At 40.0% G+C, this 13,419-nt stretch overlaps 1 protein-coding gene and 15 non-coding genes across 16 annotated transcripts in view; all 16 read right to left on the bottom strand.

Moving 5' to 3' along the window:
* LOC138715480 (esterase E4-like) overlaps positions 1-13,419 on the bottom strand; it is a 193,150-nt gene that overhangs the window by 107,362 nt on the left and 72,369 nt on the right. The gene's annotated exons all lie outside the window — the stretch shown is intronic.
* TRNAD-GUC (transfer RNA aspartic acid (anticodon GUC)) lies at positions 56-127 on the bottom strand. The gene has a single exon. It is a non-coding gene; the product is annotated as a tRNA-Asp (tRNA).
* TRNAD-GUC (transfer RNA aspartic acid (anticodon GUC)) lies at positions 365-436 on the bottom strand. Its single transcript has one exon. It is a non-coding gene; the product is annotated as a tRNA-Asp (tRNA).
* Positions 521-592, bottom strand: TRNAD-GUC (transfer RNA aspartic acid (anticodon GUC)). The gene has a single exon. It is a non-coding gene; the product is annotated as a tRNA-Asp (tRNA).
* Positions 677-748, bottom strand: TRNAD-GUC (transfer RNA aspartic acid (anticodon GUC)). The gene has a single exon. It is a non-coding gene; the product is annotated as a tRNA-Asp (tRNA).
* Positions 833-904, bottom strand: TRNAD-GUC (transfer RNA aspartic acid (anticodon GUC)). Its single transcript has one exon. It is a non-coding gene; the product is annotated as a tRNA-Asp (tRNA).
* TRNAD-GUC (transfer RNA aspartic acid (anticodon GUC)) lies at positions 1,298-1,369 on the bottom strand. Its single transcript has one exon. It is a non-coding gene; the product is annotated as a tRNA-Asp (tRNA).
* TRNAD-GUC (transfer RNA aspartic acid (anticodon GUC)) lies at positions 1,454-1,525 on the bottom strand. The gene has a single exon. It is a non-coding gene; the product is annotated as a tRNA-Asp (tRNA).
* Positions 7,145-7,216, bottom strand: TRNAD-GUC (transfer RNA aspartic acid (anticodon GUC)). The gene has a single exon. It is a non-coding gene; the product is annotated as a tRNA-Asp (tRNA).
* TRNAD-GUC (transfer RNA aspartic acid (anticodon GUC)) lies at positions 7,301-7,372 on the bottom strand. Its single transcript has one exon. It is a non-coding gene; the product is annotated as a tRNA-Asp (tRNA).
* TRNAD-GUC (transfer RNA aspartic acid (anticodon GUC)) lies at positions 7,769-7,840 on the bottom strand. Its single transcript has one exon. It is a non-coding gene; the product is annotated as a tRNA-Asp (tRNA).
* TRNAD-GUC (transfer RNA aspartic acid (anticodon GUC)) lies at positions 7,925-7,996 on the bottom strand. Its single transcript has one exon. It is a non-coding gene; the product is annotated as a tRNA-Asp (tRNA).
* On the bottom strand, positions 8,860-8,931 carry TRNAD-GUC (transfer RNA aspartic acid (anticodon GUC)). Its single transcript has one exon. It is a non-coding gene; the product is annotated as a tRNA-Asp (tRNA).
* TRNAN-GUU (transfer RNA asparagine (anticodon GUU)) lies at positions 9,484-9,555 on the bottom strand. The gene has a single exon. It is a non-coding gene; the product is annotated as a tRNA-Asn (tRNA).
* TRNAD-GUC (transfer RNA aspartic acid (anticodon GUC)) lies at positions 9,640-9,711 on the bottom strand. Its single transcript has one exon. It is a non-coding gene; the product is annotated as a tRNA-Asp (tRNA).
* TRNAD-GUC (transfer RNA aspartic acid (anticodon GUC)) lies at positions 9,796-9,867 on the bottom strand. The gene has a single exon. It is a non-coding gene; the product is annotated as a tRNA-Asp (tRNA).

Here is a 13,419-nt window from a genome sequence, read left to right as displayed (position 1 = left end):
ATCTGAGTACGCTTATTCATTATGCTGTCATTTTATGAAATTAAAAGAACATTAACTCCCCGGCGGGGAATCGAACCCCGGTCTCCCGCGTGACAGGCGGGGATACTGACCACTATACTACCGAGGACTGATGACTTACTTTCGCTTAATATGTTTATCTGAGTACGCTTATTCATTATGCTGTCATTTTATGAAATTAAAAGAACATTACCTCCCCGGCGGGGAATCGAACCCGGTCTCCCGCGTGACAGGCGGGGATACTGACCACTATACTACCGAGGACTGATGATTAACGTTCGCTTAATATCTTTATCTGCGTACGCTTATTCATTATTCTGCCATTTTATGAAATTAAAAACAGTACCTCCCCGGAGGGGAATCGAACCCCGGTCTCCCGCGTGACAGGCGGGGATACTGACCACTATACTACCGAGGACTGATGAATAAATTTCGCTTAATACCTTTATCTGAGTACGCTTATTCATTATGCTGTCATTTTATGAAATTAAAAGAACATTACCTCTCCGGCGGGGAATCGAACCCCGGTCTCCCGCGTGACAGGCGGGGATACTGACCACTATACTACCGAGGACTGATGACTTACTTTCGCTTAATATGTTTATCTGAGTACGCTTATTCATTATGCTGTCATTTTATGAAATTAAAAGAACATTACCTCCCCGGCGGGGAATCGAACCCCGGTCTCCCGCGTGACAGGCGGGGATACTGACCACTATACTACCGAGGACTGATGACTTACTTTCGCTTAATATGTTTATCTGAGTACGCTTATTCATTATGCTGTCATTTTATGAAATTAAAAGAACATTACCTCCCCGGCGGGGAATCGAACCCCGATCTCCCGCGTGACAGGCGGGAATACTGACCACTATAATACCGAGGACTGATGATTAACGTTCGCTTAATATCTTTATCTGCGTACGCTTATTCATTATTCTGCCATTTTATGAAATTAAAAACATTACCTCCCCGGAGGGGAATCGAACCCCGGTCTCCCGCGTGACAGGCCGGGATACTGACCACTATACTACCGAGGACTGATAAATTACTTTCGCTTAATATGTTTATCTGAGTACGCTTATTCATTATGCTGTCATTTTATGAAATTAAAAGAACATTACCTCCCCGGCGGGGAATCGAACCCCTGTCTCCCGCGTGACAGGCGGGGATACTGACCACTATCCTACCGAGGACTGATAAATAACGTTCGCTTAATATCTTTATCTGAGTACGCTTATTCATTATTCTGCCATTTTATGAAATTAAAAAACATTACCTCCCCGGAGGGGAATCGAACCCCGGTCTCCCGCGTGACAGGCGGGGATACTGACCACTATACTACCGAGGACTGATGACTTACTTTCGCTTAATATGTTTATCTGAGTACGCTTATTCATTATGCTGTCATTTTATGAAATTAAAAGAACATTACCTCCCCGGCGGGGAATCGAACCCCGGTCTCCCGCGTGACAGGCGGGGATACTGACCACTATACTACCGAGGACTGATGAATAACGTTTCGTTTAATACAGTTGTTGTTAACTCGATGCCCTGTGACGTCATCTCAGGCAGCTCTGAAGCCCGCTGTGCTCGTGGTTCGCTGCCGCGGGCACAGCGGAGGCTGCGATGGTGGCTGCTTTTTCGTGATAATAAATGTTTATCATACTGATCAAATTAAACTTAAAGTAATGTGAATGCCTAATACTGGTATTCACATGTATGAAAGCAATTGGTTGATAAGTTAGGGATGAAATGAAAGCTGGATAAAACTAAATACTATACTGCATTTTAAATTTCTACTTTTTCATTTCATTTTGTTAATGCATGACATTAGTAAAAATATTTCCTGATCTTCTGTAATGCTAATTTTACGAGATTTTTAGCCTCTTTATTGCGTACTGATTGCTCAATATTATGCACTATGATCTGAGCAGTGCATGAACTGAGAAAATTTTGTAGATTGTAGTCAGATGAATTAGCCTAGCTAGTTCTGTGGTGGGATTCACTTATTTTCATTAAAGAAAACAATGTTCGTATAATGTATGTGGATCCGAACATGCACAGTCTGTCTAAAGTTGCTGATGAAGCCTGAGAAATCTGATTAATGGAAAATGTGAATAAAAATCACATTTTCCTGCTTTTATGCAGTACGTATATCACCTTCAGTTCATTATCTCACTATCAGTCTCTCCTTTCTAGCTGAAGCTAAGCAGGAGCACAATCTACATCCACAGTAGATAGGTCTATGATAGAGAGAGGGAAAAATAACATAACAGTGCTTTTAAAACAGTTCCGAGAAAATAACAGTTCCAGAAAAACAACTATAGGTCGGAACACTCTATTCCAAAATAACAGTAGGGGTTTCTGACAGAATCTTTCTCATAGGAACTGGAGTACCGGTACTGTGTGACGTACCGTCCAACTGTCTTGTCTGGAACACTCCAGATCATGGTAGAGGTGTGCGTGTTTTTCGTTCAGTCTGCGCATGACGTCACCTTTACTGCAGGCCGCACTCGAAGACACAGTCAACATAACAATTGTTGATGGTTAGATCTGCGTCCATAGATTTAAATGAATAAATAAACATCATTGTTTGTGTATTCAGTAAATATTGACAGTATAGGCTATAATAGGGTCTACCTTAAAGTGATAACATTATAAAATAGTGAACAATAAATTAAATTCAGGAGTCTAGAAATAATGTAATATGGTAGTGCAACGTTAATAATTGCCTTCTGTAATATACACGTACTTTTATAATAATTATAATACATTATGCTACAAAATGTACAAAATTAGGCCCATATATCACACACATTATATTACACATGAATTCAAGTACAGTAGGAACTACCTTGAAATGATAACGTAATAAAATTATGATCTATTACATATTAAACTCAAGTTTCAAGAAACAATGTGATATGGCAGTGTGTCATTAATAATATTGCCTTCTGTAATATACACGTGGTTTTATAATAATTACAATACAATGTGTAATAAATATATACATACTTAGATCTATACAGTTATTTATAACATACATTATTTTGTACATGAATTCAAATACTTTTGAACCTTCATTAACATATGTATATAAATTTCTTGGAATAATTTGTCATTATAGTAAACAAATATTTTCATATATTCAGGCTATTGGAGACATAATATAGTCTACTACATTATTTACCTTATTATTCCACACACAACAGAATATAATTTCACCATTATAAATCCCACTCTGTTAAGTAAATACTTATTCTTATGCAATCTTTTTCATTTTATTTATAATATTTCTTTTTGAAATTCCAGACATTTTTATTATTTTATTAATTTTTTTAATTCTAATAAATGTTCTTGTTCTAACCAATGTCGTAATTACTTCTGGCGGAAGAGGAGAACTGATTTCTGCTTCGTTTTTCATAGCAGAATTAACCAAATTATAAATTTTTCATGAGAAACAGAATCTCCGTGCACATCTGAGAATATACTGTCAACAAGCATGGCAACCAATTGCAGATCCCTAGAAGGGAGAATTAAGTTTCCACGGGACACTGTAGTAATCCAGTCTTTTTGATTAGCAGAAGTTGACAATTTTGTGGGAATTCCAAGATTAGGGTATTGCTCCATATGTTTTGATGCAGCATATCCTGCAATATATTTTAATCCTTCCTGGGATATCCGCTGTCTTGCAGAGATTTCATATATTTTTTCTGGGAGGCCTATATTTTCTTCGGGATCTCGATCGTTAGTAAATTTAACCGGTTTCAGAATGCCTTTAAGAAATTCTGTCGTTGCACATAGTTCTTTCTGCAGATTATCATTGACTTCTGATTGGCTTGTACTAGGACCCACTATTAATTCCTCTTCTTCCGAAAGCAAATCGGAGGTGTTTTTGTTCTCACAAAACTGAGATAATGGATTTCGACCTAGTATGTACCACTTCAGTCTATGTTTAAAATCTAAAGCAGAGGGATGATCGTTTGTTCTACCCATGCTTCTAATTTCCGAAAAAAAGTTTTCTACCAGATCTTGGTTAAGTTTTCTTGTGATGATGTATTCAATTTTGTACTTGTACCTCATTTCCTCATACAACAATTTTAATGATTTATTATTTATTAGAATCCCCTCCTGATAAGGTAATTTCCTGTTTGCTTCTCCTACTTTAACTGTGGTCATGAAGTCATTCATTTCTGAGAGTATAATATTCTGATCTTGAAGGTTTATTCGTAACTATGCAGCCCACGGTGGGTACCGAATTTAGAAACGGTATTAAATAAACCAATCCAATCATTAGTTAATTTTATTGCCTTTGAAGTTTCTTTTCATTAATTTGATCTCAACAGCTCGTTTTCACCATACCATTTCAAAGCCTTTGCAACTCTGTTGGAAAATAATTGTGCTGCCAAACTAACTTTTTGTCTTTGGGTACCACGGACACTTAAGTGTAACGGAGTTAACTTGTAAGCTAATTTTGTATCAGAGGACGAGGATGCACGTAAAAGTTCATGAATTGGTTCTGATGAAATGTTCAATCCGTTCAAGTTGAAACCATGATCTAGAAAGTGATTCCTGTGTAATTTCAATAAATGTGGAGCGTCTGAAAAAACAAATATTTCTCGAGTTGAATCATTTGGATTAGGAAAACTGCAATTTAGCTTGGTAGAAATTTTCAAATCACGCCACAATTTTCTGTTACTTCCACCTAAATCGCTAACTGTGGCCACAACTTGAAAACCACTGCCTTCTAACTGGCAAATTATGTCTGTTAGGATTTCTTTTGTCATTATCTGATCATATTTATAGTATACGGGCTGCTTCCACCTTGCAAACAAACCACGTGCAAAAACAACCTGCACTGCCTTATGAGGTCCAATTATTTGTTCTTCCCTACTGTCAAAAGAAACCTCCTCATTCAAATACATTTCATCAAATGCTAATACTGTTACACGATCTAACTCCGACATATTTGTAGCTCTCGCCTTCATTCATTTTAAGACATCACGAAGTACACCTTCCTCAAGCGATAATTGTTTTACTGCCCATTTTCTCAGAGTTGACAAATCAGGTAACGGGTAATTTAATTTTGTTCTTAAGTATCGGCATGTTTTTGGACTTAGGTTAGGAAGTGTTATTGCAGTACCGTAATCTTCTACAGACTTCACCCTACGTTTTTTATTCAAAAGAGCATCAATTTGCCCAATAGTGAAAAATGGTTTCAAAATTTCAGCCACTTTAGATTTAACTTCTGTTTGTCTAATGTTTTTCAATGAAATTACATTCTCATGTAATTTTCTTTTGTCTTCTTCATGTTTTTTGTTGGCAGCTGTCAATTCCTTAATCCTCGTTTCTAGAGAGTAATTCTTCTCTTCTAATTCTTGAATTCTTTGTATTAGTATTTGGCATTCCTCTGTGACAGTAGACTCAGTGGCTCCGCGATTTTCTATTGTTACATCAGTGCTGGATGCTCCTGTTGCGCTGAAGTGAAAGAAAGTTAACAGGTCCAGTAGCCTACATGCAATCAGGGGCGTATTTAGGCCTCGGTAGACTAAGCAGCTGCCTAGGACGGCAGATTTTGAGGGAGCGACTTTTAAGCTATTACTGTTAATTTTTTATATGTTTTTAAATTTTATTCATAACTCTTTTAAAGAGTACATGAACTTAAACGCACAATGAAAAGGATATGAATAACATTGGCAACAATCAGTTCAAATTATGTATTGTAATTAATGTCTAGTTAGGTTTATTAAAGAAAATGTACTCAAAGCGATGAGCTGCGATCGCTGTCTGCAGTAAAGATGACGTCACACGCCTCGGCAGCTATCGCAACAGCATGCGCAGTCCCACACCTTTACTATGTTTCCACCATGCTCCAGATACTCTCTCAGAGACCATAACAGTTCCAGCCTAAATGTTCTCCTTGGGTGTACAGTAGTTCCTTCAGAATTGAGTATGATGGAAGGAGAGCGAATTTTTTTACTACAATGAATTTGCAGGGCGCGTTTGAATATTGAATAGTCAATCTGATTGGGGCATCAGCTTCAGTTACATTGCTTATTATTAATATAGCAATAAGAATGAAAAGAAAATCAAATTGTGAGATTGCGCCTATTATTATTATTATTATTATTATTATTATTATTATTATTATTATTACTATTACTATTTCAAAGTCACTGTTTTACTATATAAAATGAAAAAAATTACACAAATGTATATACCGCACTGTATTGTGTTATAAAATTTGTATATTGTAACATATCTGCCTTCTGAAGGATACACTAGAAGGAATGGTGAACGGGAGAAGAGTTTGGAGCAGAAGAATATATCAGATGATAGACGACATTAAGGTATTATATAGATCATATGCGGAGACTTAGAGGAAGGCAGAAAAGAGAAAGACTGGAGAATGCTGGATTTGCAGTGAAATACCTGCCCTTGGGCAGAACACTATGAATGAATGACTACGGTAACAACAGTGCAAATGTAGCCCAACTAATCTCAATGTTTATTACAAATAAATTATGAAGCTTCAATAGAGACTAATATCACGTAGTAGTAATATCCCTTATTTAACAGGAGGAATGATCAAATTATTGCTTTGTTTTATGGTTTGTATAAATTACTGTTACACCTGACTGTAACAGCTGTCGTGGTTCGAATTACATTATGGTCTAAGATTTTTGAAAACGGACTTAGCTCCGAAACAATATAACATTTTGGTGATTATTACGTTATGTCAAACGATTGCTGTTATTTCTGAAGTGTTCTTTGAAACTAGTACTTTCTTGGAAAAGTTCCAGAAAAAGAACGATTTTTCCCAACGCCAGGCTAAGAAAATTTTGAAATCTGACATCATACGTTCAACTCTTGAAACTGTGAATGAAATTTCTGACGACTGCTGAGACATAGCTACTACTTCTATTCAACATTGCAGCTAGCTTCTGCCAAGAGCCGCTACTGAACGGGAGATAGGGTTGTATAATGCCGAGCACGAGGTAATGCACGCTTGCCCCGCCCGTTTTCAGTCGAGTTGAGGATCACGAATAATTTTCGCTTAATATCTTTATCTGAGTACGCTTATTCAGTATTCTGCCATTTTATGAAATTAAAAGAACATTACCTCCCCGGCGGGGAATCGAACCCCGGTCTCTCGCGTGACAGGCGGGGATACTGACCACTATACTACCGAGGACTGATGAATTACTTTCGCTTAATATCTTTATCTGAGTACGCTTATTCATTATGCTGTCATTTTATGAAATTAAAAGAACATTACCTCCCCGGCGGGGAATCGAACCCCGGTCTCCCACGTGACAGGCGGGGATACTGACCACTATACTACCGAGGACTGAAGAATAAATTTCGCTTAATATCTTTATCTGAGTACGCTTATTCATTATCCTGTCATTTTATGAAATTAAGAGAACATTACCTCCCCGGCGGGGAATCGAACCCCGGTCTCCCGCGTAACGGGCGGGGATACTGAACACTATACTAACGGGGACTGATGAATTACTTTCGCTTAATATCTTTATCTGAGTACGCTTATTCATTATGCTGTCATTTTATGAAATTAAAAGAACATTACCTCCCCGGCGGGGAATCGAACCCCGGTCTCCCGCGTGACAGGCGGAGACAATAACCACTATACTACCGAATACTGATAAATTTCTTTCGCATAATATCTTTACCTGAGTATTCTTATTCATTATGCTGTCATTTTATGAAATTAAAAGAACATTACCTTCCCGGCGGGGAATCGAACCCCGGTCTCCCGCGTGACAGGCGGGGATACTGACCACTATACTACCGAGGACTGATAAATTACTTTCGCTTAATATCTTTATCTGAGTACGCTTATTCATTATGCTGTCATTTTATGAAATTAAAAGAACATTACCTCCCCGGAGGGGAATCGAACCCCGGTCTCCCGCGTGACAGGCGGGGATACTGACCACTATACTACCGAGGACTGATGAATTACTGACGCTTAATATCTTTATCTGAGTACGCTTATTCATTATGCTGTCATTTTATGAAATTAAAAGAACATTACCTCCCCGGCGGGGAATCGAACCCCGGCTTCTCGGTAACAGGCGGTGATACTGACCACTATACTACCGAGGACTGATGAATTACTTTCGCTTAATATCTTTATCTGAGTACGCTTGTTCATTATGCTGTCATTTTATGAAATTAAAAGAACATTACCTCCCCGGCGGGGAATCGAACCCCGGTCTCCCGCATAACTGGCGGGGATACTGAACACTATACTAACGAGGACTGATGAATTACTTTCGCTTAATATCTTTATCTGAGTACGCTTATTCATTATGCTGTCATTTTATGAAATTAAAAGAACATTACCTCCCCGGCGGGGAATCGAACCCCGGCCTCCCGCGTGACAGGCGGAGACACTAACCACTATACTACCGAGTGCTAATGAATTCCTTTCGCATAATATCTTTAACTGAGTACTCTTATTCATTATGCTGTCATTTTATGAAATTAAAAGAACATTACCTCCCCGGCGGGGAATCGAACCCCGGTCTCCCGCATAACTGGCGGGGATACTGACCACTATACTACCGAGGACTGATGAACTACTTTCGCTTAATATCTTTATCTGAGTACGCTTATTCATTATGCTATCATTTTATGAAATTAAAAGCACATTACCTCCCCTGCGGGGAATCGAACCCCGGTCTCCCGCGTGACAGGCGGGGGTACTGACCACTATACTAACGAGGACTGATGAATTACTTTCGCTTAATATCTTTATCTGAGTACGCTTATTCATTATGCTGTCATTTTATGAAATTAAAAGAACATTACCTCCCCGGCGGGGAATCGAACCCCGGTCTCCCGCGTGACAGGCGGGGATACTGACCACTATACTACCGAGGACTGATGAATTAGTGACGCTTAATATCTTTATCTGAGTACGCTTATTCATTATGCTGTCATTTTATGAAATTAAAAGAACATTACCTCCCCGGCGGGGAATCGAACCCCGGTTTGTCGCGTAACAGGCGGTGATACTGACCACTATACTAGCGAGGACTGATGAATTACTTTCGCTTAATATCTTTATCTGAGTACGCTTGATCATTATGCTGCCATTTTATGAAATTAAAAGAACATTACCTCCCCGGCAGGGAATCGAACCCCGGTCTCCCGCGTAACGGGCGGGGATACTGAACACTATACTAACGAGAACTGATGAATTACTTTCGCTTAATATCTTTATCTGAGTACGCTTATTCATTATGCTGTCATTTTATGAAATTAAAAGAACATTACCTCCCCGGCGGGGAATCGAACCCCGGTCTCCCGCGTGACAGGCGGAGACACTAACCACTATACTACCGAGTACTAATGAATTCCTTTCGCATAATATCTTTACCTGAGTACTCTTATTCATTATGCTGTCATTTTATGAAATTAAAAGAACATTACATCCCCGGCGGGGAATCGAACCCCGGTCTCCCGCGTAACAGGCGGGGATACTGACCACTATACTACCGGGGACTGATGAATTACTTTCGCTTAATATCTTTATCTGAGTACGCTTATTCATTATGCTATCATTTTATGAAATTAAAAGAACATTACCTCCCCGGCGGGGAATCGAACCCCGGTCTCCCGCGTGACAGGCGGGGGTACTGACCACTATACTAACGAGGACTGACGAATTACTTTCGCTTAATATCTTTATCTGAGTACGCTTATTCATTATGCTGTCATTTTATGAAATTAAAAGAACATTACCTCCCCGGCGGGGAATCGAACCCCGGTCTCCCACGTGACAGGCGGGGATACTGACCACTATACTACCGAGAACTGATGAATTACTTTCGCTTAATATCTTTATCTGAGTACGCTTATTCATTAAGCTGTCATTTTATGAAATTAAAAGAACATTACCTCCCCGGCGGGGAATCGAACCCCGGTCTCCCGCTTAACGGGCGGGGATACTGAACACTATACTAACGAGGACTGATGAATTATTTTCGCTTAATATCTTTATCTGAGTACGCTTATTCATTATGCTGTCATTTTATGAAATTAAAAGAACATTACCTCCCCGGCGGGGAATCGAACCCCGGTCTCCCGCGTGACAGGCGGAGACACTAACCACTATACTACCGAATACTGATGAATTTCTTTCGCATAATATCTTTACCTGAGTACTCTTATTCATTATGCTGTCATTTTATGAAATTAAAAGCACATTATCTCCCCGGCGGGGAATCGAACCCCGGGTTCCCGCGTAACAGGCGGTGATACTGACCACTATACTACCGAGGACTGATGAATTACTTTCGCTTAATATCTTTATCTGAGTACGCTTATTCATTATCCTGTCATTTTATGAAATTAAAAGAACATTACCTCCCCGGAGGGGAATCGAACCCCGGTCTCCCGCGTGACAGCCGGGGATAGTGACCACTATACTACCGAGGACTGATGAATTACTTTCGCTTAATATCTTTATCTGAGTACGCTTATTCATTATGCTGTCATTTTATGAAATTAAAAGAACATTACCTCCCCGGCGGGGAATCGAACCCCGGTTTCTCGGCAACAGGCGGTGATACTGACCACTATACTACCGAGGACTGATGAATTACTTTCGCTTAATATCTTTATCTGAGTACGCTTGTTGATTATGCTGTCATATTATGAAATTAAAAGAACATTACCTCCCAGGCGGGGAATCGAACCCCGGTCTCCCACGTAACGGGAGGGGATACTGAACACTATACTAAAGAGGACTGATGAATTACTTTCGCTTAATATCTTTATCTGAGTACGCTTATTCATTATTGTGTCATTTTATGAAATTAAAACAACATTACTTCCCCGGCGGGGAATCGAACCCCGGTCTCCCGCGTGACAGGCGGAGACACTAACCACTATACTACCGAGTACTAATGAATTCCTTTCGCATAATATCTTTAACTGAGTACTCTTATTCATTATGCTGTCATTTTATGAAATTAAAAGAACATTACATCCCCGGCGGGGAATCGAACCCCGGTCTCGCACGTAACAGGCGGGGATACTGACCACTATACTACCGAGAACTGATGAATTACTTTCGCTTAATATCTTTATCTGAGTACGCTTATTCATTATGCTATCATTTTATGAAATTAAAAGAACATTACCTCTCCTGCGGGGAATCGAACCCCGGTCTCCCGCGTGACAGGCGGGGGTACTGACCACTATACTAACGAGGACTGATGAATTACTTTCGCTTAATATCTTTATCTGAGTACGCTTATTCATTATGCTGTCATTTTATGAAATTAAAAGAACATTATCTCCCCGGCGGGGAATCGAACCCCGGTCTCCCGCGTGACAGGCGGAGACACTAACCACTATACTACCGAATACTGATCAATTTCTTTCGCATAATATCTTTACCTGAGTACTCTTATTCATTATGCTGTCATTTTATGAAATTAAAAGCACATTATCTCCCCGGCGGGGAATCGAACCCCGGTCTCCCGCGTAACAGGCGGTGATACTGACCACTATACTACCGAGGACTGATGAATTACTTTCGCTTAATATCTTTATCTGAGTACGCTTATTCATTATCCTGTCATTTTATGAAATTAAAAGAACATTACCTCCCCGGAGGGGAATCGAACCCCGGTCTCCCGCGTGACAGGCGGGGATAGTGACCACTATACTACCGAGGACTGATGAATTACTGACGCTTAATATCTTTATCTGAGTACGCTTATTCATTATGCTGTCATTTTATGAAATTAAAAGAACATTACCTCCCCGGCGGGGAATCGAACCCCGGTTTCTCGGCAACAGGCGGTGATACTGACCACTATACTACCGAGGACTGATGAATTACTTTCGCTTAATATCTTTATCTGAGTACGCTTGTTGATTATGCTGTCATATTATGAAATTAAAAGAACATTACCTCCCAGGCGGGGAATCGAACCCCGGTCTCCCACGTAACGGGAGGGGATACTGAACACTATACTAAAGAGGACTGATGAATTACTTTCGCTTAATATCTTTATCTGAGTACGCTTATTCATTATTGTGTCATTTTATGAAATTAAAACAACATTACTTCCCCGGCGGGGAATCGAACCCCGGTCTCCCGCGTGACAGGCGGAGACACTAACCACTATACTACCGAGTACTAATGAATTCCTTTCGCATAATATCTTTAACTGAGTACTCTTATTCATTATGCTGTCATTTTATGATATTAAAAGAACATTACATCCCCGGCGGGGAATCGAACCCCGGTCTCGCACGTAACAGGCGGGGATACTGACCACTATACTACCGAGAACTGATGAATTACTTTCGCTTAATATCTTTATCTGAGTACGCTTATTCATTATGCTATCATTTTATGAAATTAAAAGAACATTACCTCCCCTGCGGGGAATCGAACCCCGGTCTCCCGCGTGACAGGCGGGGGTACTGACCACTATACTAACGAGGACTGATGAATTACTTTCGCTTAATATCTTTATCTGAGTACGCTTATTCATTATGCTGTCATTTTATGAAATTAAAAGAACATTACCTCCCAGGCGGGGAATCAAACCCCGGGCTCCCGCGTAACAGGCGGGGATACTGACCACTATACTACCGAGGACTGATGAATTACTTTCGCTTAATATCTTTATCTGAGTACGCTTATTCATTATGCTGTCATTTTATGAAATTAAAAGAACATTACCTACCAGGCGGGGAATCGAACCCCGGTCTCCCGCGTGACAGGCGGAGACACTAACCACTATACTACCGAGTACTAATGAATTCCTTTCGCATAATATCTTTAACTGAGTACTCTTATTCATTATGCAGTCATTTTATGAAATTAAAAGAACATTACATCCCCGGCGGGGAATCGAACCCCGGTCTCCCGCGTAACAGGCGGGGATACTGACCACTATACTACCGAGGACTGATGAATTACTTTCGCTTAATATCTTTATCTGAGTACGCTTATTCATTATGCTATCATTTTATGAAATTAAAAGAACATTACCTCCCCGGCGGGGAATCGAACCCCGGTCTCCCGCGTGACAGGCGGGGATACTGACCTGTATACTACCGAGGACTGATGAATTACTGACGCTTAATATCTTTATCTGAGTACGCTTATTCATTATGCTGTCATTTTATGAAATTAAAAGAACAATACCTCCCCGGCGGGGAATCGAACCCCGGTTTCTCCGTAACAGGCGGTGATACTGACCACTATACTACCGAGGACTGACGAAATACTTTCGCTTAATATCTTTATCTGAGTACGCTTGATCATTATGCTGTCATTTTAGGAAATTAAAAGAACATTACCTCCCCGGCGGAGAATCGAACCCCGGTCTCCCGCGTAAC

The sequence above is a fragment of the Periplaneta americana genome, chromosome 15 (assembly GCF_040183065.1).
Source record: "Periplaneta americana isolate PAMFEO1 chromosome 15, P.americana_PAMFEO1_priV1, whole genome shotgun sequence".
NCBI classification, from domain to species: Eukaryota; Metazoa; Arthropoda; class Insecta; order Blattodea; family Blattidae; genus Periplaneta; species Periplaneta americana.
The sequence above is the reverse complement of the archived record's forward strand: the minus strand, read 5'-3'. Positions and strand labels throughout refer to the sequence as shown.